This window comes from Vulpes vulpes, chromosome 8, assembly GCF_048418805.1.
Source record: "Vulpes vulpes isolate BD-2025 chromosome 8, VulVul3, whole genome shotgun sequence".
NCBI lineage: Eukaryota > Metazoa > Chordata > Mammalia > Carnivora > Canidae > Vulpes > Vulpes vulpes.
The window spans coordinates 75,950,684-75,971,513 of NC_132787.1; the positions used below are offsets into that span (position 1 = coordinate 75,950,684).

The 20,830-nt window shown below is 43.6% G+C and overlaps 1 long non-coding RNA gene across 2 annotated transcripts in view; it reads left to right on the forward strand.

Moving 5' to 3' along the window:
* The window catches only part of LOC140599998 (uncharacterized), a 151,494-nt gene extending 131,133 nt beyond the window's left edge, over positions 1 to 20,361 (forward strand). The window contains exon 4 of one of the 2 annotated variants that reach the window (XR_012003138.1): positions 19,605 to 20,361. This is a non-coding gene — a long non-coding RNA (uncharacterized lncRNA). Of the gene's footprint in view, positions 1 to 1,162; positions 3,711 to 19,604 lie in introns of those variants that run through there. The other variant, XR_012003139.1, reaches the window with a different exon arrangement.
* Positions 20,362 to 20,830: the final 469 nt, after the last annotated feature.

Here is a 20,830-nt window from a genome sequence, read left to right on the forward strand (position 1 = left end):
TTTTCATTTTGATAGTTGGTTTACATAGATTTTATTTGGATATATCATTGAAGTATGGATTCACCTTTTTTTTTTTTTCAGATGGCTCCCCCAGCTAGTCATCCCAGTACTATTTCTGGAACGAGCCACCTTTCCCCACTGATCAGAAGTGCCTCCTTTCTCATCTCACAGAGGCCTTGTTGCACTTGCCTCTCCTCTGGGCTTTCCACTCTGAGGAAGAGAGATGCTTTTAAGTGAGTGTAATGCAGAGGCTCAGAATCCCAGGCCAGAAAATATCCGAAAAGGCCTTCCTTTTGATCTGTGGTTTAAAATACAGAGAAAAAATATTCTTCACTTGAGAAAATACAATCCTTTCTGGGTTCTTAAAAAATTTTTTTAAAGATTTTATTTATTTATTCATGAGAGACAGAGAGAGAGGCAGAGACACAGGCAGAGGGAGAAGCAGGCTCCCTATAGAGAGCCTGATGTGGGACTCGATCCCTGGACCCTGGGATCACCTGAGCTGAAGGTAGATGATCAACCACTGAACCATCCAGGTGCCCCACAACCTTTTCTGTTTGCTTTAACTTGTCATCCTATCATACTTAAACCCTTCTCCACTACCCTTCTCTTGCAGGCAGGCACCTGGGGTAGTTTGAAGGGAGCATTCATATTTCTTGCGCTGCATAAAAGTCCAGACATTTGCTCTGTGAGGGAAAGAACCTAACTTAAAGTAGCTGGGAAAGAAATTTATTGGTCAACACCTGAAAAGTCCAGGACTGGCTTGACTCAGTGTTGTCAACAAGACCGATCTCAGTCACTCTGGCTGTCTTGAGTAGGCTTTCTGCTAGAGGTGGCTGTGAGTTGGCTGCCAGAAGCTAAGCTCAAAGACTGTCCTCTCAGTAGCCCAAGGTAACAGACACGAGAATGGTATGATGGGACATCCATCCTGGACTGATCGCTAGAACTGGGACACGGTATGTGCTGGTTCGTGGTTCCGGGTCACAGGTCTGCCTCTGGACCAGGCAGTCCAGCAAAACGGTGTGGGCTGGTCCTAGAAGGATGCTGGTATGCCGCACTGCCCAAGAAGGGGGATCAGATCCTGAGAGGTGGTCACAGCAGGTGTGCCCCATGCCCCGTTCTTTCCCTGACCTTCTACATCTTTGTTCTTCTTTCCTGGAAGTGCAAGATGCAGCTGTTACCCTGCTGAACTTGCCACCCTGGTCAAGTGACTTCACTTATCCAAGCCTCAGATGAGGATGATGAGAGAATTAACCAAAATAACAGACCTCAAGTATCTGGCACCTGGAGCCCAGCAACTCTCTGCTCATTGGCTCAACTGCATTAAAAGGTTTGGATCCCAGTGCTCCAGGACAGAAACAGTCCTCCCTCTGCAGCTCTAGGTGTGACTTAGCAGCAGTAAGGGGAGAAAAAGAGGAGGAGGAAGAGGAGAGACGGAGGGGGAAGAAGAAGAAGAAAACGGGCAGCAGGTGAAAGGCCGACAGGAAGAGCAAATAAGAGGCCAAATTAGATCTTCATAAGACACCTTGATGCCCCAAGGACAGCCTACTATTATAGGCTGCAGCCTCTCTGGGAAAAGAAACTGAGGCCTCTGCCACCCTAGCTGGAGGAGCTGCAAACGGAGACCAGACCCTTTAAACATTAAATCCTCTTACCTTGGGGCACCTGGGTGGCTCAGCGGTTGAGTGTCTGCCTTCGGCCCAGGGCTTGATCCCGGGATCCTGGGATCGAGCCCCACATTGGGCTCCCTTCGACAAGCCTGCTTCTCCCTCTGCCTGTGTCTCTGCCTCTCTCTCTGTGTGTCTCTCATGAACAAATAAATAAAATCTTAAAAAAAGAAAAAGAAAGAAAAGAAATCCTCTTACTTTGCCCAGTGTCTATGAGAATTCTCATTGAAAATATCCCTGAAATAAGTTTTGATTGCATGTGTGTGTCTAATGCAAAGACACTCACATTTGCAGGGTTTTTTCTTTAAATTTATTTATTCATGAAAGACACACAGAGAGAGGCAGAGACATAGGCAGAGGGAAAAGCAGGCTCCCTGCGGGGAATCCAATGTGGGACTCCATCCCTGGACCTGGGATCACGCCCTGAGCTGAAGGCAGATGTTCAACCACTGAACCACCCAGGCATCCCTGCAGGTTTGTTTTTTTGTTTGTTTCTGAATAATATTTTACCAGTGAACCTCTCTTATGCCATTAGGCTATTTCTGTGTTCCCATTTACTAATTTTATCCAGACATAAGGTGTCCAACTAAGAGACTACATTTTCCAGGCTCCTTTGCAGTTCGCTGTGGCCATATGACTAATTTCTAGCCAGTGAGATACGAGCAGAAGTATGGGATTTATAGTAAGTTAAAAGGAACTGACTCAGTTGTGCAGATACTCTCTTCCTCCTCCATTGGGACATAGATGTGAGAGCAGGAACTCCTGCAAGCTCTTTGTAACATTGAGAGTAGAAACCAGGGCTAGCATAGTGGAACAGAAAGACAAGAAGAATCAAGCTCTGTAAGACTTTTCTATGGGTATATAAACACTCGTGTTTGTGCTTCTGTCTTTTGGCGTTTTCTGCTAAATGCAGCTAAATACAATCCTAACTTGAAACATATGATTCAACCCTTAGCAGCTCTTGGCTGATCTTCACCTTCTGGAGGAGTAGAAATGTGTGTGTGCCAGTATCCTAATAGCCTTGGCCTCTTTAGGACCTGAGAAGAGTTCTCATGGAATTTGGACCCCATGAGGGCCTTAGAGAGATGTATTCCTGTCTGGGCTACTTCCCTCTGGTGAAACAAAGGCACTTTCTCTTTGCCCTAGGGAAGGATTTAAGATTCACTGATCTACATGATCAAATCTTACAATTTGTGTGGTTTGTTTCTCAGTGCTGGGCCCTGTTTGGTAAAACTGAACCACAATCATTTTACTAGATCTTTAAAGAAAACTTTTGTCAAACGGTAACTTACACCAGATGTCTGATTCTGCTTGTAATAGTTTACAGTTGACCAATCCCTTTCTGTGCATTATCACCACACACACACACACACACGCACACACACACACCCTTCAATAGAATGGGATGGCTATACTAGCTGCAACAGAACCTGGAGCTCACACACTCCAGGATCAGCAGAATGGTCCTGCCCTGGGTCAGACCAGGGTATGGGGACCAAATTTTTATAGAAATCCTTCCTAGAGTGTTCATGTTTTTAGAATCAAGTACTGAAAATACTGTCTTGACGGTAAAGTAAAAGCAGATTTTTATCTTAAGCTGCTGGTTGGTGGCTGCCAACAGCAGAGACACAACAATTTGGTCTTCTAAACGAGAATGTAAGTGTCCTATTCAGTATTGTACCCATTAGCAGGGTATAGGACAAATGACAGGAAACTCCGCTCAAGCTAACTTAATAAAGTCAAGGAATGTACTGGCCCAGGAAACTGAAAACTCCGGCAGAAACTCTGATCTTGGGCAAGGCAGGAAGCCTCCTGTTTTGTACCTTCTCCCCATGTCTGCTTTTCTATATAAGGTACAATATTCCTTTTTTTAAAAGATTTTATTTATTTATTCCTGTGAGACACACACACACAGAGAAGCAAAGACATAAGCAGAGGGAGAAGCAGACTCCCCGTAGGAAGCCCAATGTGGGACGTGATCCCGGATCATGACCTGAGCTGAAGGCAGACGCTCAACCACTGAACCACCCACGTGCCCCTAAGGTACAATATTCCTGAAGATAATGTCAAAGTACCCCTTCTTCCATACCCTCAGTCTGCCAGTGGTTGCACTGGCTCCCTCTCTTTGTCCTCAATTAATCTACAGCTTTCCATCTTAAAGCGAAAACAAGAAATTATCAAATCCAAACCCCATGCGAAGCAGGAGACCTCTCCACGGACCCCCACAAGAGGCCCATGTCTGCTCTCCTGGCCCAGATGCCCATCAGCATCTAAGGGAGTCCCAAAGGGCCTGAGTGTGGTTCCAAGTTACTTACATTAGAGTCATAATCTTCTTTAGATTGTACAGTTGTTGAGAGGCAGGTGATTGTGTGGTTCCAGAGGGCAAAATCGGGACACACCCTGATGACACATCCGTCGGATTTGTACAGACAGATGTCATGAACCCCACAAAACCTTATCTCCTTCAGGCCACACAACATAATCATCTTCTCCAACTATTTCATGTAATTTGAGGTCTCCGGCAAGCTAAACATGCCAGTTGACATTCTCGAGACATAGTATAGGATATTTTACTTTGTTCTTTGTTTAGTCTCAATAACATTTTTCACTTTTTTTTTTTTTTTTTTTTTTTGGTCCTTATGGCTTTTTTTTCCCTAAAAAAAAAAAATAATAATAATTCACCTGTAAGCCCATCACTTAGAGATAGCCACTTGAAGGGAAAGCTCAACTTTACCCAACTTTTTTCTGCATATAAAAAAAATGCATGTATTTTCCTTTACAGTGTTAGGCTCATAGTATCTATTTTCATTAGGAAATCATCTTTTACAATACACTTCATGTCTGTGTACAATTTCATCTCATAAATGTATCATGATTTATTTAGCCATACCCTGCTTGCTTAGCTCTAATTAGAAAAGATTCCTTGAAGTGTCACCACTGGGGTGAAGTAATCTCAGCCGCTCCTCCTGACAGCCCCATCAGACAGGAATTATGATTATATTCAGTTTACGGTGTGGAAGGTTAAATAAACTAGTGTGTGAGTGCCAGCAGAGAGAGTCTAATTAGCACTCCCACCTACATTGTCGCCCTTGTCCCTGGATCCTTGTATAAATTGTCCAAATTGTCCTTTTTTTTTTTTACTGTCTTGAAAGAGAAATGTTAGCTTACTGCTTTTTTTATTTGCATTTCTTTGGTTGTTTGCAAGTTTGAACATCTCTTGATTTCTTACAAACCACTTGCATTTATTTTCCTTCAAACTGCATCGTCATGTTTCTAGCCATTTTTCTGTTAGTCTTATGCTAAGTCCACACATAAACATTCATGCAATTTATCCACTATGTGTCATGTATGTTCCCCAGGCATTTTCTTGCCTTTTAATTTTGTTATGGTGACTCAGGACTGAAAAATTTTCTTATTTTTATATTTGCCAATATTTTCCTCAGTGGCAGTTCCCATTAATTTCACCCATAGGCAGTTTTCATCTCTCTCAGGTGCAAATAATTGTGTATTCCTATTTTCTTTTACAATGAGTTCATTCTCTATATTTAACTCTTCTGTCTCTCTGGAGATTATTGTTAATTTTCTTCTCAAAAGGTCAATCCAGCAGTATCAGCCTGTGTGGGGTAGCCAGACCCATGACCTGTTCCGTCATACTTGGTACCTGGTCAGGACTGTCACTCGTAGCACCTGGATGAGCCCCTGCAGGCAGCGCATCTGGACATTATACTTGGTTAGTACAACTAAAATCACGTTGCTTTTAGCCCTCACATCCTTTACTGACATTAATCCCATGGCAACTAAAGCTGCCAGACTTTTCTTTGTTCTGGAAGTGAGGGTACAAGTTTTAGAGAAACACCTCTACACTTGCTACAAATTTGCATGTGACACTTTTATAGAACTGTGTCCCTCATGTAAGTGTCATTTGGTCTTGGCTTTTCATCTTGTCACTTAATTGCCATCTATATGGGCAGGTGTTAGAACATACGGACTGCCTTGAGAGCCCTATACCATTCCCGGGCCACTGCGATGCTGACATCTGGGCTCTTCCTCGGATCTTATTTTCATGGAGGCAGCTGATTAAATAGCCATGTTCCTACCTGGCACACTCTTCTGTGTTGCATTTTTAATTCTCAGTATTTGTATTGATATCTATTCTGGTTCAATTTGCATGAATGTTACTGGTTTTGTGTCCTATTCCCTCCGGTTGAAATGACTTTGTGTCATTCATGATTTGGTTATTTATGTGTATTTGGGGTGGACTCTGTTCCTATCCCTATTGTATGGACAAGAAAGATATTGTACCTTCAAGAGAGGAAGTGAGTTGCCTAGGGCATGCAGGGAGCAGTTGGTAGGTCAGAATTGGCATGAGTTCACAGCACTGATACTCTTGCCTGAGATGCTCCTCTACTCCTGCATAATCAGTGGCAGCAAAGACACTTCAAGACACCAACTGGCTTTGCTGACATTATTTTAGGTATAGAGTGTCTACCAGACGCACCTGTTTAACCTCAAGAGATTCCTAGTTTGGGGGGGCACTAGAACCCGTGTGGTCCCTCACATTCTTTTGGAAATACTTTCAACCCACATGGTCTATAGTTCTAGACATTCCCCCCAGGAATTGCCATGAAGCAATCTATCCTTTTACAATTTTAAAAGTGTACAGTTTGTGTCCGGCCTAGCTTCCCAGTGTTTAATCACTGTGCTTCTTAGAGGCCATCTGAGAACTTTCATCTTTGCCTGGGCTGAAGACTAACTCTCTTAGTGTATCTGAGTGCTGTCTTGTCTTCTCATTGGTCCTGGGTTCTACCTTTTTCAAGAATATTCTGAAAGGGCGATTCCGGGGTGGCTCAGCGGTTTAGTCCCTGCCTTATCCTGGAGTCCTGGGATCGAGTCCCACATCAGGCTCCCTGCATGGAGCCTGCTTCTCCCTCTGCCTGTGTCTCTGCTTCTCTCTCTCTCTCTCTGTGTCTCTCATGAATGAATAAATAAAATATTTAAAAAAAAAAAAAAAAGAATATTCTGAAAAACTAGAAAAGTGGGAAGCTCAATTGAAATTGCTTTCTCTGGGCAGCCTGGGTGGCTCAGCGGTTTAGCACCACCTTCGGCCCAGGTTGTGATCCTGGAGACCCGGAATGGAGTCCCACATCGGGCTCCCGGCATGGAGCCTGCTTCTCCCTTTGCCTGTGTCTCTGCCTCTCTCTCTCTGTCTTTCATGAATAAATAAAATCTTTTTAAAAAATTAAAAAATAAGTAAAAAATAAAGAAATTGCTTTGTCTCTTTTTTTGTCAAGTCTTTAAATTTGAGCATTTTTTCCATGCATAGCTCTATCCTTTCCTTGTTGTATTCTTCAGGTAGCTTTAGAAACCCTTGTGAAACCATGGCCCATTAGTGTGTCCCTGCTTATTCTAGGCATTATCCTTCTCAATGCTGTTGTCATAAGGGCAGTTCCCTCAGACGTATTATCTTTGATTCTGTGCCCCTTTTTCACATTTTACGTAAACTTTTCTAAAGATCTGAGATCACCAATAACCACCCTTCGTGGCCACATTGGATTTTTTTCTAGGCATTTCCTCTCTTTTTTGTTCATCACTGGTATTTGTCACATATATGCACAGAATTGGGGTTTTTTTCCCTCAATCTCTTTCTTCACTGTGGATGCATTTCAACATGTGAGCCTTCAGGTTAAGATTGTGTGGTACTAGGGAATTTTATCCAGTCTTTCCATGCCTTGGTTTCTTGGGTATGATAACAGCATCAACCTCCTGGAGTTTGGAGGCCTGGGTGGCTCAGCGGTTTAGTGCCTGCCTTCGGCCCAGGGCATCATCCTGGGGTCCCAGGATTGAGTCCGGCATCGGGCTCCCTGCATGGAGCCTGCTTCTCCTCTGCCTCTCTCTCTCTGTGTCTCTCATGAATAAATAAATAAAATCTTAAAAAAAATAATTTATTAAAAAAACCTCCTGGAGTTGTTGTAAAGGAAATATTGCATAGTTGTTATCAGTGTTAGCGTTATTATCTACCTATTGTTGAAACCTACCTATTGTTGAAATCTTTTGTGGTTACAAGTGACAGAAACTGGCTTAGATACAAAAAGAAAATCTATTGGCTCAGAGAATGTTCCTCCAGGATTTGCCATTAAGCAAAATCCAAAAGTCCCCCCCCCAGCTCCAGACATAGCTGAGTTCAGAGCTCTGTGAATGTCACTAGGACCCGAATGTCTCCATTTGGCTCTGCTGCTGCTTCACGTGAAAGCAAGATGGCAGTGGCAGCACCAGGCCCCTGTCTCCCTTGGCCCCCAGCCTGGCAGGACCACAGTGAGGAGTAGGACCACAGAGTTTGGACTTGGCTCCTATTCCTGGGAACTGGCACCATGCCCAGAAAAGGGGGAGCCAAACCCTGAATTTGGGAGATTTGCTTTCCCAAGAGGGAAAGCTCAGGAGCCTTCCTGACTGCAAGTGATTTCGCTGACACTCCTGGGCACCCCCTCCACCCTGAAGCTAACGACATTTGGACATTTTGAAGCAGCCCTTTTGGCAAGACAGATCCCGCCAGAGTGGAAAAAGATGACCCTGAGCCCTGGCCACAGGTCCCCACTTCTTCTCCCTCCTTTCACTTGCCTGGACGTTTCTGGCACTGGCCTGCACCTCTGATATCTGCTAGACTCTTTCCTGGGCTCCACAAAGCTTGGTCCTGATGGCTGCTAATTATTTACTTTGTCTTTATCCTTTTGATGTAGGAAAAGACGTTAGGGTTCCAAGGCGATGGCCAAGAAAGAATTCTTGAGAAGTCTTTGGTGCAAAAAATAGTTTTTATTAAAGCACGGTGGCGAGGGGGGGCGGTCAGGAGACAGGCATCGAGGTGGCTCAATGGTTGAGGGTCTGCCTTCAGTTCAGGGTGATCTTGGGTCGTGGGATTGAGTTTTGCATCAGGCTCCTCGAGGGGATCGTGCTTCTCCCTCTGCCTATGTCTCTGCCTCTCTCTCTGTGTCTCTCATGAATAAATAAATAAAATCTTAAAAAAAAAAAAAAAGCACAGGGACAGGACCTGTGGGCAGAAAGAGATGCACTGGGGTCATGAGGAGTGACTCATTATATACTTTCAAGTTGGGAGGGGTTTAGAGACAGCATAAGTCTCTAAGGGATTTTGGAAGTAAGGTTTCCGGGACCCTGAGGGGGCTAGCTATTGTTGAAGAACCGTCATTTATTGCTGTCGAATAAAATCTGAGTCATGAGACTCTTCAGATGTGTATCAGTGGGTCATATGCTTGGGGGATGATTGCCAAAATATATCTTGGGGGGGTAGATTAGAGATAAAGGAAGTTTCCAAAGGAATTTCTATATGTTAAAGTAGACTTACAGGGTCCTAGAGGTTGGGCTAAGATTTCCTTTTGCCCTTAGCAAAGTATCATCGTTGAGGCAGCTGAGTCCCTAGAGGAAGGTCACTGCCTGTTTCAGGGACTGGTCAATGGGCTGTTAGTAGTAAGGACGTTTAATAATTTTTCTTCTGCCTTTGTTCCCTGCATCACTTTGACTCAGCTGGTTTTCTGTGCCTGGTCCATGACCTCGGAGTCACCCTCCTAAGACATGCCTGGTCACTCAGTGTGTTTATGGTATGACACTTCTGTCACATACGATGATGAGTACCACTGTTTCTTTAACTTTGAATCCACGTCTCCTTCTTTTGCACAATTCAGTATTCCTTCATGGGCAGTCTTAGTGGGTGGGGGACTCCAGGTGCTGTGCACCCTGCAGGAAAGGACAAAGGTGTCCACAGTGTTGTCCCCGGTGGCCTTCCCCACCCCAGAGCAGTCCTGAGCTGAGCTAAGCAGCCTCAGAGGGAGTGACAGCAGCCCATTCATGCCCCGCAGAGGCACCTGACACACTTGAGTTCCTCTCTTGGCCTGAACCCCATTCTCGGCTCAGAACCCATCTTTCCTGTTGACTCTCAGAGCCTCTCGATAACGTCCAATACATTCCCCTTTTGCTTGAGTCAGCAAGAGTAGTTTCCTTTCAAGAACCCAAGCTGATATTCTTGTGCTGGGCTTCATCTTCTCTGGTTTTATAGATTTATTTGGGCTTTTTTTTTTTTTTTTTAATTTTTATTTCTCCCTCTGAAGTTTCTGTTTAAACTCTTTCTGGTCACCCTGGCAGGCCTCCTGCAGCATGTTCTTCTCAGATTTTGGTTAGTACATCCTGCTTCCTGCCAGGACCCCGCTGTTCTGGGGTGGATCTGGGCTGCGGTCCAGCAGACACAATTCTCCACTCTGACACCATCTACATGCCCAGATGTTCCCTCCGTACACTTCCTCCCTCCTCCTTTCACTTCCAAAGTCACGAACTTCAAGCAAAGGAAGAAATGAAAACACCACCTGCAACACCATCCCTTCAGTTTCCTCCCCAGGACTTCAAAGTGCAGAGAAACATGCCGGATTGAGACTCAAAGGTTCACAGGCTATCACCCTTGAAGGAAACGTAGAAACCATCACAGGTCTTGACTCAAGTACCACCTCTGGGTGCCTGGCTGGGCTGACTGGGGCTGAAGTGCTGAAGGGGTTTGCAAGGCCTACGTGGATGGGGTAAGGGAAGGCGAGGCATATGAGTGATGATTTTTCTTCCACCAGAAACCCCCTCTGCACTTTACGAATGAGGAAACTGAGGCACGGATGTATCAAGTGGTCTAAAGCTACAGCGGAAGCTAGGGCAGGTCTAGGGGTAGATTCTAGGTTGTCAGGCCTTTCCTCAATGACAATGATGTCTCTTTCATGCTGAAGTTAATCGCATCTGAAGCCATCGAGATCCAACTTGCTGATCGCCTGTTGTGTGTTCTATACGCAGCCACATCTGGACATCCTGGCAGGGGCCGGCCGTGCTTGTGGACCAGGGGGTAATACTAGAGAACTTTGGGAATCCTGGTTCTGATTCCCTGGGGTCAGCAGGTGGTGCAGCACACGGGATCTCCAGGGTTAGGAGGGCATCCTGAGAGCACGCCCACTGGTTAGGACATTTTATTAGGCTGCAGCTAGAAAAGTTTAGGATCTACTCTCGCCACAGAAACATACTCCAGTTTGTTCCAAGTGGGGAGAAAACAATTAGGCAGGTGAATCTCGCCAAAGTGCTTTCATCCCACCTAAGATGGTAAGTCGGGTCCAACCAAATCCAGACCTGGCATGACTCATGAGAGCTGTTGTGGGATGATGGGCACAAAATATCTTCATCCTTCCTGTGAAAGCCAGCTCCTGATTTATTTTTTTAAGCTTTTATTTATTTATTTATTCATGAGAGACACAGAGAGAGGCAGAGACATAGGCAGAGGGAGAAGCAAGCTCCATGCAGGGAGCCCGATGTGGGCCCCATCGCAGGACCGCAGGATCACAACCTGAGCCAAAGGCAGACACTCAACCACTGAGCCACCCAGGCGTCCTGCGAGCTCCTAATTTAAAAGTCCATCTTGTTTAACTATCAAGGTGAGAGCCTTCATAAAAGCCAAGACGGGGGCACCCAGGGAGCTCAGTGGTCCAGGGTCCTGCCTTCTGCTCAGGTCATGATCCCGGGATCCGTGGATGGAGTTCCGCATGGGGTTCCCCCCAGGGAGCCCGCTTCTCCCTCTGCCTGTGTCTCTGCCTCTTTGTGGGTGTCTCTCATGAATATACAAATAAAATCTTTATAAATAAATAGATGCCAAAATGCCCTCCTAGAAGTAACAGAGGGGTGCGTTCGCAGATGGTGAAATGCTTGCAGAAGCAGCCAGCTCAGGGAATGGGGTGCCTCAGCAATCCCCTGGGACAGGGGCTTTTCTTCTGGGCCAGGAGCTCCAGGGTGGAGTCTCCCGATAAGGAAGAGAGAACTGCTTTGGGGGGAAGGAGTTCACAGGGACGGGGACCCACTGGCGGGGTAGTGCTCGGCGGCCTGAGCATGGGTGAGCATCCTGTTTTATTAAAAGCCCGTTGCTGGCAGGGAAAGCTGTCTGCCTGCTGTGCGGGCAGGGGCCCAATATCGCTGCGGGCAATTCCAAGCCAGTACTTCAAGCTGAAATCAAACCAGGAAAGAACAGGACTGTTTTTTAGCTGATGAAGCAGTACTTTTTTCTTTCTTTCTTCTCTTTTTTTACCAGTTCTCTTGCCTGGCTCCACTGTGTACATTTTGTGTGTGCGGGCATGCATGTGACATTCTTTCCCTGGAGGCAGCCGGGGTTCGCTCCTGGAGGAGCCCACCCCCACTTGCCCCTCCCTCCTGCCCTCCTCCCCCTCCCCCTCGCCTCACCCCTGTGTCCCGGGCGGCCCAGCCCCCAGCCCCCGGTAGAGGCGAGGAGCCGAGGGAGGCCCAGACTGTGGCCTGAGGTTATTTACAGGGTGGGGGTGGGGGAGGGGGAGGGAAGAGAAATTCACTGCTTTGTTTATCTTCTGAGTCTGGAAACTCGACAGCATTCATCCATTTCCAAGGAAGCCAGCATTTGTAGGCTCCCAAAAATAAAAAATAAAAGGAGATTCACTTCAAAAGAGACTAAGCGAAAAGCTGTTCTCCTTGTGAACTGATTTGTTTATTATTATTATATATTTTTAACATTAGGTTTGGAGCAAGTAGGAAAAAGGAGTCCCCCTTTTTTCCCCCATATTTTCATTACATTCTTATTCTCATCTCCTGTTGCCTTATCAGTGAGGAAGGCAAATAATATTTTAAGAGGTTGATACAAATATGTTCTCAGCACTGCTCCTTTCACACGTGTCTGTGAGAAATCGAGGTTCTGTGTAAACTTTTATAATCGCCTTTACTGCCGAGGTTATAGGTGTCTCTGGGAGTCTTCCATTCATGTTTAAATTAAACTCATTCAAATTGAGTTTTTTTAATTTTTGCAAATTAAAAAGAATTAAATGTGCTTCAACACAGATTTCTTTAAATAATTTTTTTAAGATAATAAGAAATTTTAATAGGCTGCTTAGTTGTCTGTACGTGATTTCTCTGGGTCTTTTGAAAATTTGGAGTCAACGGTGCCCATATCAAATATAGCATGTTAATTTACTGGCCTTTTTTTAACCCTGCACTCAAACAATAAACTTTTCATGTGGTGCCAAAAAATGGTAAATGTTTTGGGAAAAAAAAATGTTTTAAAGATAGAGTCAGTGAAGAAAAGGACATTTCAGAAAAAAAGCATAAAATGTACTTGAAAATGTGTTACTTCAAATGTGAACATTCGATTTCATCTTAAGGATATAAATATTTGATTTTTAAAGTTTCTGTTATTTACCACATTATATGAATCACTGTACTGATGTAAGCCTAAAATCATGTAAACTTGCAAGTATTGCTATATATTTTAATATTTTATGGACTCATTTTATAGGAGTTTCAAAATCTTGAGAAGAGGTAATCTATGGCACAAAAAAAGAGTGACATAAATCATGTTGAGTCTGGTCTACTTTTTCCTAAACTCTGTCTTTGAGGTAAAAGATACTCAACAAATTGGATTTTGTTTTTCCTCCACTCTCTGGTTACTTAAAAGAAACTAGAGGATTATCTTTATGATAAGGAAAAGGGTATAGAAAGCAGTGTGGGGTTTTTTTCCTTTTTTTTTTTTTTTTAAGGAGAGGGAAGGCTCAGTGTTCTGCCTATTGTGCCTTTGGTGGTAAATTTAAAACATTAACTCCAAGCTTTAAGACTGCTTTCCCATGAGTCAATGCACTGGGCCAAAAGCCTCCTATATTGTCAGGCAAAGGTCCAAGATGAGAAGTAAGTAAAGCACAGATATAAGAAGTCTTTGTTAGTGCAGCTAAACAGTTGTAATTAAGAAAGCTTCGTTCCTTCCATGGTAATCTCTTTCTAGATAAATGTCGTTAAAGCCTTTCAGTGCCAAAGGAAAAACTCTGCATTCAAGACCCCCGGTGAGGAACGGGAAAACTCAAAGAAAACCATTTTCTGTGCTACAGACAAGTATTTACATTACTGGTCAACATTCGGTCCAGGAAAGAAGTGATTACCTGTTTAGGCTTTTGAAAGGAATTCAATATCCTGTTGACTAAATACAGAGCAGGCTCAGAGAAATGTGACAATTGAATAATGCAATTGATCCCTTCCAAGAACCAGAATGAAGGTGTAGTTTTAACCATAGGAAGCACTATTGATGATATTTGTTCTGCTTTCTGGAAAACCAACCAGGAAAGAAAATTATGTCTGAAACGTTTAGAAAATAGGCTGTCCTGCCTTCTGGTTCTGGAACAAGATGGCATAGGATCACTTTCCCCTACTCCATTTCTCTTAATACAACGGAACACCCTGAAAACGATTCAACAATGATCAAAGAACTGTGAAAGCTGGGGGAAAAAAAAAAAAACACCACCACCACAGTGGACTGGCAAAAAAAAAAAACCCTCAAGACTTGAGAAACAACTTTTTTAGTTCCCTGGGCTTTCTTTTTATTTCCCATATGCCTCCCGGGCACAGGAGAGGCTCACAACCTGGAATCACCAACAGGCACAGACAAGAAAACAAAAACAGAAAACTAAACCCAATAGTATCCTGCTCTCTCTGGCCAAAGTCCAGGAAGGGCAAATCCAATAGAGGCCCAGTAAGAAGTTCCAGCCCCTACTCCAATGCAGATCTTTGTAGACAATCTAATCCATTGGCAGTGGAGTTGAGGGCAGCAGCAGCAAAGCCCCAAACACTTCTGGCCCCTGGTCTGCAACTGAGATGTCAGGGGGTGGCGTGACCCACCCACAGCAGCGGCACTGAAGCCCCATGTCTCCCTGGCCTTTACCCAATGGCATAAGGAGACCCAGGCCCAGCAGCTTCTTCCCCACTCCCAATGGTTGCCCAGCAACAGAGTCTCCTAACATAATAATCACTAAGAAACCAACACAAAGTGATATACTAAAAAACCATAATAATTAAATCAAAACGGGACTCTAAAAAATGTTCAAGCAACCCGCAGAAAGTCAAGAACAAAGAAACAAAAGAATGAGAAACAGAACAAACAGAAAACGAATAATACAACGCCAGATTTAACCCTAATAGATCAATAATGTAATATAACCTGAAATGTAAGTACTCTCAATACACCAGCTAAACAGTAGAGATTAGAATGGATTACAAAACATGACTCAACTATACGTTGTTTACAAGAAACTCACTGCAGATTTAATGACATGAGAGCAAAAGAAAGGAAAAAGATATTCCATTCAAGCATTAAGCAAAAGCATGGATTAGACCAAGTAGACATCAGAGCAAAGAAAGTTACCATGGACAAAAGGATTATTCCATTAAGAAAATATAGCTACTCTGTGAATCAAAACAGTTTCAAAATATCTGAAGCAAAACCCAAGGCAGTTGGAAGAAAGAATTAAACAAATCTGCAATCACCATTGGGAGCTTCTCATCCCCACCTCCCTAACCCCACCCCCCACCCCCGCTCAGGACCTTTTGGACCACTAAAGAGAAAATCAGCAAGAATACAGAACTCCAGGCCACCACCAACTGAAAAGATCTAATTGGCATTTATAGGAGGTTCTGTGAACAACCACAGAATATCCATCCTTTTAAAGGGCCCATGAAACATTTACCAAGGTAGACCGTATCTTAGATCATAAAACAACAAACCTTAACAAATTCAAAAGAATTAAAATCATACAGAGTATGTTGTCTGGCCAATGGAATCAAGCTACAAATCAAAACAGCAAGTCAACAGGAAAATTTCCAAACACTTGAAAAACTAAACAATAAGCTTCTAAATAATTCATGGGTCAAAGAGACCATCTCAAAGGAAACTTTAGAAATAAAAGAACTGCGGGTGTGATCCCAGGGTAGACCTGCATTGGGGCGCACATCAAGACCCACATCGAGGCCCACATTGGGGTCCTTCTCCCTCTGCCTCTGTCTCTGCCTCTCCTTCTCTGTGTCTCTCATGAATAAATAAATAAAATCTTTAAATACAAATAGTAGAACTGAATGAAAGTGAAAATAAACATATTAAAATTTGTGAGATGCAGCTAAAGCAACCCTGAAAGGGAAAGTTATGGCACTAAATGCTTGCCTTAGAAGAGGAAATATCTCAAATGGCTAATCTAAGTTCCTACATCAAGAAATTTTTTTTTTTTTTAAAGAACAGAATAGGCAGCCCGGGGGGCTCAGCGGTTTAGTGCCGCCTTCAGCCCAGGGCCTGATCCTGGAGATCCCAGATAGAGTCCCACGTCAGGCTCCCTGCATGGAGCCTGCTTCTGTCTTTGCCTCTCTCTCTCTCTGTGTGTTTCTCATGAATAAATAAATAAATAAAACCTTAAAAAAAAAGAAAAAAAGAAAGAAATAGATCATACTATTAAAAAAAAAAAAAAGAACAGAATAATTTTTAAAAGAACAGGGATCCCTGGGTGGCTCAGTGGTTTAGCGCCTGCCTTTGGCCCAGGGCGTGATCCTGGAGACCCGGGATCAAGTCCCATATCGGGCTCCCTGCATGAAGCCTGCTTCTCCTCTGCCTGTGTCTCTGCCTTTCTCTCTCTGTATCTCTCATGAATAAATAAATAAAATATTAAAAAAAAAAAAAAAGAACAGAAGAAGGACATAAGAGCAGAAATCAACAAAATCGAATGCTGGAAAACAATAGTAGAAATAATTGAAATGGAAAGATGGCTCTTCAAAAAAGATTAATAAAATTAGCAACCTCTAGAAAGATTGGCAAAGATAAAAAGAAGACATAAATCCCCAATATCAGGATGGCAGGAGATACCACAATAAATTCTGTAACCATTATAATGATAATAAAAAATACTACAAACAACTTTATGCTCATAAATTCAACAACTTAGAAGAAATGAGCCAATTCCTCAAAAACCACAAACTACCAAAACTTAGCCAAGATAAAATAGATGATCTACTCAGATCCTTAACTATTAAAGAAATGGAATTTGTAATTAAAATGCTCCATAAAAAGAAATCTTTAGGCCCAGATGGTTTCACTGGAAAATTTTACCATTCAAAGAATAATTAATGTTATTTCTAGTCAATCTCTTCCAGAAAATAGGAAAGGATAAATCAGTTCCCAGTTCTATATATGAGGCCATCATTACTCTGATACCAAAACCAACCAAAGACAGTGCCCTCCCCGCAAAAAACTAAAGACCATTATCTCTGATGAACTTAGATGCAAAAATCACCAACCAGGGGACGTCTGGGTGGTTCAGCATTTTAGCACCGGCCTTGGGCCCAGGGCATGATCCTGGAGTACCAGAAGTGCGTCCCGCATTGGAGTCCCTGCGTGGAGCCTGCTTCTCCCTCTGCCTGTGTCTCTGCCTCTCTCTCTCTGTGTGTCTCTCATGAACAAATAAATAAAATCTTAAAAATCATCAACCAAATTTAATCAAATCTAACGATGTATAAAAATAGTGAAACACTATGACCAAAAAGGATTTATGCCAGGTGGGTAAGACTGATAAAATATTTGAAAATCAATCAATATAATCTACTATATTGACAGGCTAAAGAAGAAAAATATGATCATATCAGTTTATGCAGAAAAATCATTTAACAAAATTCAATACCCATTAATAATGAAAAAACCTCTCAGTGCACTAGGAACAGCAGGGAACTTTTTCAGCCTCATAAAGAACATCTTCTAAATATTACATCAAACATTGTATTTAATGGTGAAAAACTGAATGCGTCTCCTCTAGAATCTGGAACTAAGCAAAGTTGTCTGCTCTTACCTCTTACTCAACACAGTATTAGAAGTCCTAACCACTGTAATAAGGCAGGAAAAAGAAATAAAAGTCATTCAGATTGGAAAAGAATCAATAAAACTATTTCTTGTTACAAGCAACATGACTGCCTACATAGAAAATCTCAAGGATAGGGCGCCTGGGTGGCTCAGTTGATTAAACGTCTGCTTTGACTCAGGTCATGATATTGGGGTCCTGGGATGGAGCCCTGCTCAGTGAGGAATCTACTTCTTCCTTTCCCTCTGACGTTCCCCCCCCCTTCTGCTTTTGTGCTCTCTCTCTCTCTCTCTCTCAAATGAATAAACTGAAAAATTAAAGGAAAGAAAGAAAATCCCAAGGAATCTGTGACAAATAGGTTGTCTTCCTTTGACTGGCTGCATTGATCAAGCAAGTGCTTGCAGTTGTTCTTGGCTCTGTGCCACTGGACACCTTCCTTGATCTCTCTGAACTTTGGTCCCTCATCCGAAGCAGGGTTTTATGATAGCGCCCAGATCCTGTGGTTGTTGTATTAAATGAGGGCAAGTGTGCAGACAACCGATCATTCTGTATTTGCTTCTGGTCCTGCTAGTGTTGCTGCTACTGTTATGTGCTAGTGCAGTCTGCTGGGCTGCCCTCAGCCACTGTCTCTGGAACCAAGAGACCTGAATTCCCTTGTTAGTAGTCCTGTGACTTGTTAACTCACCCAGTCATTCTAAACCCTACTGCTTTCGTTTATAGAGTGGGGATAATAACCCCTCTCTCATAGGTCTCGTGTTAAGACCAAACAGAACAACACAAAGAGGTGTTTTGAGCACTCAATAATAATAATAGCCAAGGGATCCCTGGGTGGCGCAGCGGTTTGGCGCCTGCCTTTGGCCCGGGGCGTGATCCTGGAGACCCGGAATCGAATCCCACATTGGGGTCCCGGTGCATGGAGCCTGCTTCTCCCTCTGCCTGTGTCTCTGCCTCTCTCTCTCTCTCTGTGTGTGACTATCATAAATAAACATTAAAATAATAATAATAATAATAGCCAAACTTTGTTGAGCACTCCCTACCGCCAGCACCACAGATTGCTTTTTACCTTCAACCTTTTATTTAATCCTTGTAACCATGAATTATTAGTCTATGTACATTGGAAGACTAAGGCCCCAAGAAGTAATTTGCCCAAAGACATAGCTTATAAGCAATAGAATCCAGATTCAGACTCCCAGAAACTGGCTGTGCTCTCATGCTTTCCAGAGAAAGTCACCTAGTGAGGGCAAGAATAGCCTGGCATGGGGGCTCACTTCCACTGGCAAGATGGGTATAACCCATCGTGAGAGGCTCAGAGTGCAGTTTGTGACAAGCGGTGGGGAAACCACAAGTCATCCTTGGCAGTGGCAACTGGCTCCAAACCAACAAACTGTCTGAGAAATAAGGTGCCCTTTGGTAGGACACCAGGTGGGACATTAATGAGAGAGTCATCCCCCCTCCCCCGCCCCATTTCCTTGAAGGATCCAACAATTAGGCCGAGACAAACTACGTGCCCAGGTCTAAAAATAACTCCATCACTTCCAATAAGGACTCAGTCTGGGCTGATGTCATTCTTTCAGGTGCCACAAAGGAATGCTTGACTGTGCGTCATGAACTTAAAATAGGAGTGGGGTCAGAGGGCCAGCTGGAGCTCACGGATGCCAAGTGGGCAGTTTCTCAGCTGGTGTTTTCTAATATTTCCTGCTCTCAACAGCAGGTTTCTGCCTCCTTTTTTGAGTTGAGAGGGGGTGAAAATGCGTGTTTAAAACGTTCATTTGCTTTGTTTTCTCTCTTCTCCATGTTGTATTCTTTCCACCCATAATTTGCATTCATCTCTACTGGCTGTTCATGCATTGTCCTGAAATACACTAGTTACAGAAATTAAAATAGACAACCCCACCTCTTTCTCCCATCATGGATGGGTCCATGATATTTTCCTTGAATATCCCTGCCAGGAGTGCCATAGGGAAGCCACTAGCTGGATAATTCCCATGATCCCATGGTATGGTGGAAGTGGGCTATCCATATGTCAGGGTGCTCTATGGAAAGGTGTCTCTTTTGTGAAGGAGAGTGGAATAGAGTCTGTGATTTATTTCCTTTTTATAGCCTTGCTATATTTAAGGCAATGAATATATTCAAGATAGAATCATCACTGATTCAATCAATGAATTCTTTTTATTCAAAAGTTATTGAAAGGACTTCCGGTCCAGACAAGCTAGCATAAACTCATTTCTCCCTTTTCTCCTCCCAGCTAGGTCCAATGATGAACTCTGAAAATAATGCAAGAGACCACCAAAGGAAAACCCTAAAAGGGGAATAAGCTAGAGATCCTAGGACTGCAGGAACAACATAGCAGTAGGGTATCTTACTACCCCTGCATCCAACAGGAGAGGTGACTAAGCCTGGCATTTCCCACTGCCCCACCTGGCACCAGAAGACAACCAACATAGATTCACTCTTACCTCTTTCTGGGGGTGGTGAGATACTCGTCTCTCACTGATAGGCGTCTCTCACTGATAGGCATCTGACCTGGAGTGCCCAGGTGGGTCGGATGACAGGGATTACCATATAACAAGCAGCCTCGCCTGGAAAGAAGCACACTTTGTCTCCACGGACCCAAGAGTCCTTCCCTTATCTAGAGGCACCAGCCTGAGGAATTTCCTTCAGGCCCCTCAGGTAGCAGCAGGAAGGACAAGTGGGAGCCCCAGGAGGCTGTAATAATATGACAAAGGCTCTGAAAATTAAGTTGCCATTGGAACCGCAGCCCACTAAACCAGGCCAGGATCTGCTTGCTAACCTGACTAGGTAAAAGAAAAGGAGGGGGGCACCTGGGTGACTCAATGGTTGAGTGTCTGCCTTTGGCTCAAGTTGTGATCCTGGGGTATTGGGATCAAGTCCCACATCATTGTCCCCGCTGAGAGCCTGCTTCTCCCTCTGCCTATGTCTCTGCCTCTCTCTGTGTGTCTCTCATGAATAAATAAATAAAATCTTAAAAAAAAAAAAAAAAAGCTTCAAATAGGACCCAGAGTCTCCTGGTATGAAATGCATGATGTCCAGATATAATTTTAAAATACACATCGGGGATCCCTGGGTGGCTCAGCGGTTTAGTGCTTGCCTTCAGCCCAGGGCATGATCCCTGGAGACCTGGGTTGGAGTCCCACATCGGGCTCCCTGTATGGAGCCTGCTTCTCCCTCTGGCTGTGTCTGTGCCTCTGTGTGTGTGTGTGTGTGTGTGTGTCTTCATAAATAAATAAAATCTTTTAAAAAATAAAGAAAGACAAGAAAAGAAAATACACATCATATGAAGAACCAGGAAAATAGATGAGAAAAGACAACAGCTGACATCACCACTGAGATGAACCAGGTGATAGAAGTATCTGACAAAGATTTTAAAGCTGCTGCCATAAAGATGCTTCAGCAAGGAATTGCAAATTCTCTTGAAACAAATGAAGGAAGAGAAAAACCTCAACAAAGAAA